The following is a 4567-nucleotide window of genomic DNA, read 5'->3' as shown; positions in this document are numbered from 1 at the left end:
TTGGTTTAAAAATCATATTTTTATTTCAGCAGTCACCTACATTGTTAAATTAGATGAATTCAATACACCTTGGGATGCATAGTAATTGAGAGAAGATTGTTTGGATTGCAACATACTGTAGGATGTGTGTGCCCCATGTTTTGGGGTATACATTTGTGTATTTGCCCATAGAACATTACATCCTTTCAAGAGTGAAAACAAAAAAACTGAGACAGCACAGATGTTTTACAATTGTTTTATTTGTTAATTTGTTTCAAAACACGCAATTTACCCATATTATCCTTTTTAAATTCTTATTTTCTGTAACGGTTATTACTCCGATTTTTTTCCCTTCTCGAAAGTATCCACTAAAGCTAAATAAAGAGTTATCCACAGGCTCTCCTGCTTCTGCAGTAGGAGGAGGGACAAGAGGCTCTCAGTGTGTTGGGCCTTCAGCACAGGTGTGTGTGTGTGTGTGTGTGTGTGTGTGTGTGTGTGTGTGTGTGTGTGTGTGTGTGTGTGTGTGTGTGTGTGTGCTGGTGTGTGTGTGTTGTGTGTGTGTGTGTGTGTGTGTGTGTGTGTGTGTGTGTGTGTGTGTGTGTTTGTGTGTGTTTTCTAACAGCAAGGGAGGCATGTTTACATGGCCAGTGTTGAAATCACTCACAGGAAACTAGAGCAGCTTTAAGAGCTGGGCATGGTCTCGGTTCAGTTGTCAGATTGTCATACCTCTGAATTCATCTTTGGTTTTTAGCAAATGCTCTCAAAGCGCAGACTTGTCTGTAATTCCATGCAGGTGAGTGAGTTTGTGTGTATGTGTGTGTGTGTGTGTGTGTATGAGCATGTGTACTGTAAGTCGCCCTTGCCTTTAAAGAGTGCTCCTTCCATATGGATGTCTCTGCATTGATTGATTGGGGCCTTCGTTGCCCCTGAACAGAGACTATACAGTACAACATTGTAACACATTGAACCATGTAGCAAATTGATTTAGTCTACCCACTTGGGCATGGACTCCATTTCATGTAAATGACAGTTTGGGGTCTTTCTAAAAGCTGTAAAAGCACAGTCTGGTACACACTAGAGAGTCAGTGCTGCAGTGCCTCTCTTCTCCAGGCCCTCTCTACAGTACCCTGAGTGACTGAAGCTGCTAAACCCACTCTGGCGGAAACCGGGAAGGGGGCAGATGTCATGAAATGGAAAGGGTAGGTGGGGGATAGAAGTTTGTACACTCTGACCCAGCAGCAATGATTAAGATTGGGGGGTCAGGTGTTTGCATAGTTTTCTGTGCAAAAGCCACCAGCCAGAGCCTCATATCTCTCATGGCTGGTTTCATCAACATTAGATCAGCAGGAGACCATGTTGGACAGGGGTCAGATGGGAAATGTAGTAACAGCTGTCTTGCATTGCACAGCACTGCATTGTGGGTTGCGTAGTTTGCATTGGGTTAATCATATAGACAAGGGGTGTCAGAGTAGGAGTGTCTCGAGGTAAGGTATAACTGTTTGGTTTGAGTTGTTTGTAATGATGTGTTGTTTGTGATGAGATTGATGATAGGGTGTGGGGTGGTGGGTAGTAGTGGGTAGTGGGCATATTTTTGCAGTCGGCGCAATACATCTGTAAATGACCCAGAGAGCCTCTTTTCCCGATTTCTCCTTCCAACCCCCCCTGCTGGCCTGTCCTCTCTCTACCTTTTTCTTGTTTTGAAACTGATTGTCTTCTACCATCACAAAGACACTTGGTTCTGATTGATTAACAGGCACCAGAAGAGGGAGAGCACAGTGAGACTGGGGTGTTAACCGGGTCTGACTGCAGGCAGACTGGCAACTTTACATCCCAAAGGAAGATGATGCACATATGCTGTTTAACAGTAGATGAACATTTCTGGTTGGAGGGGTCAGTTGCCAATGTACTGGTTGGTTGGTAAATGTTAGAATTTCGCTTGACAAAGATTGCAAACCAAAGAAAGATCACTTCTTCAGATAAATACAAATGCAGGCACACATACACACACAGACTGAAGAAAATGATGGCATACAGTACATACAGGCCTGTGGCTTAGTCCCTCTGATTAACTCCAAGGAAACAACCCGGCCTTGGAAAAGCAGGACAGCCACCAACAGGACCATGTTAGTAGCCAGGCTGAGGAATGAGATTGAATGAGATTGATTGGAGAGGAGGGGTGGAACCTCCCCCAGCACACTGTCCCCTACTGTCAGGATTTATATGCATTAAAAAAACATGGGGAGGGGAGAGGGTTGCAACAACACATGCACACAACCAGAGAATCCAACAGTGACAAAAATTTCTAAAAACAAATGCCAAATCCCGACCCCAGCCCACCCTTTTGCTAAATACCCCCCTCCATCCACCTCAGTCTTTCCTTCCTCTTATCGCACGAAATCACAGGTCATTCCTGTAGGTTTCTATACAGTTATACAATATCCATGCAGAAAAAAAAGGTTGCACCCCCCTTTCAGTGAGAGGTGCTGTTTTTTATATTTTAATAACATCAGGAGTACTTGAACACACTCAGGAACCTTCAAAAGTAACTGTGAAATTGTTTTGGAGAAAAGAGAACAAAATGGCAGAAGAAAGCTTGGGATGAGTAAAAAAACATCTTCCTAAGGTTGATATTCAAATTATGCTTTTTTTTTATCCGATCCAAATCCGTTACATTTTTTTTTTCTTTAAAAATACACACCTCAAATAGCTGTGTTAAGTAGCTCTTGTAGCCCTCTCTCTCTTCCCTTCCTCTTCTAGCATTCTCTCCTGTCTCTTCCTCTTTTTCCACAGAAACATTCACAATGTCTTTACTTTATGAAAACATTAAGTGCATGCCGCAGCAAAACAAACAGGAAACGTAAAAGAAAAATAAGCAAACAAATAAAAACATTGAACAGTATAAAGCTTCAAGTCACAAGTTCCAAAACTAACTATCATAGAATCATAGAATCATAGTATCATAGAATCATAGTCATTTTTATCATTAGGATGATTATTTTCAGTTAATTACATAAACTTGAAAGGTTTGAGGTATTTCAGAATTAATTGTCAACAGATGCCTACCAAGTCTTAGCTCTGGCCAGGGGGAGAGGTTGATGTGTGAGTATAGACAGGGTGGAGGCGGAGGGAGAGAGAAGTTGTGTCTGTCTATAATTGTCAATGACTGTTCAGGTGCCCCGCGCAGCATTAGTGCTTGCAGCAAGTGTGGAGGGAGAATGATATACAGTGGTAAGATATTACAACTACATCCTGGCCACTGTTGACTTCTGCCAAGCCCTTTACCTCCTCCCTCTCTGTTACATAAAAATATCTCTGTTGGGAGGAGTGAAGGGACGGAGAACAGAAGAACACCAGGCTAAGAAAACAAGGGCACCCTCTGAGCCCCTCCGACAGCAACTACTATGCAGTAACAAAGTGATTTACGGAATTCAAAGTAACATATTTTTGTCTGAAATAAATTGTGTCTAGAAAATGTTTTCTAGACTTTCTACATGATAAAGTGCTTTTATTCTAGTGTATCAAGATGGAAAGTCAACATGAAAGAAGATGCTGACACAGCCCCCACTCTGTGCCCCTTTCTGTCCATCTAATAACAAATTGTGTGTGTGTGTGTGTGTGTGTGTGTGTGTGTGTGTGTGTGTGTGTGTGTGTGATGGGAGGGGGTCCCTTCAGATGTTGGTAGAACATGCGGTGGTATGGAGGCCCTTCAGACGTTTGTAAGCTAGACATGGGTGAGATGGGAGGAGAGAGGGCCTCAGATGTTGGTACAAACATCGGTGATGGAGTTGCCCTAAAAAAAAAATAACAAAAAAAAAAAAAAAATAAACAACAAAAAAAAAACAAAAAAAAAACAAAAAAAAAAAAAAAAAAAAAAAAAAAAAAACGAATAAACAAAAAAACAAAAAAAAAAATAAAGAATAAAACAAAAAAAAAAAAAAAAAAAAAAAAAAACAACAAAACAAAAAAAAATAAAATCAGAATCAGTGTGTGTGCAATGTGTGTATGAGAGACAGAGAAGTGGTGGTGAGAGAGTAGATATATTGACCACATTGCTGTAGGATTGGGGAGTTCTCCTACAGGGACTGAGGTCAACATCCCCTCCAGCAGGTCTGCAGTCTGCTAGCTTTCAACAGAGCCCACTGAGCCCTATCCATTGAGCGCTGAGATGTATCGCTATAATGCCTCACAACACAAGTGCGTGTTAGTGTGCACTGCGCTTCTTGGAGAATTTGAAAAGAAAACTCCTAGTAGTAGCCTTGAGAAGCACCAAAATAGAAACATATACTGCTTACCGTATGTTAACTGACCTGTGTATAAGTGTGATATAACAGTGAAAACATGAGGAGCCAGGTTTAGATGGCATGAAGAGGAGGATTGGTATGCATGTCAGTTTTTTCCACCTAAGTCCTGTTCGTTCCCTAACTTCTTTTTTTCACATCCTCTCAACCTTCCCTTGTTATCTTTCTCCTTCCTGTCCTTCCTCTCTGTGCATGTGTGCTGTGTTGCTGTGTTGTGTGTGTGTGTTGTGTGTGTGTGGGTGTGTGTGTGTGTGTGTGGGTGTGTGGTGTGTGTGTTGCTGTGGCGTTGC

This window comes from Salvelinus sp. IW2-2015, linkage group LG13 (assembly GCF_002910315.2).
Source record: "Salvelinus sp. IW2-2015 linkage group LG13, ASM291031v2, whole genome shotgun sequence".
Lineage (NCBI taxonomy): Eukaryota > Metazoa > Chordata > Actinopteri > Salmoniformes > Salmonidae > Salvelinus > Salvelinus sp. IW2-2015.
The sequence above is the reverse complement of the archived record's forward strand: the minus strand, read 5'-3'. Positions refer to the sequence as shown.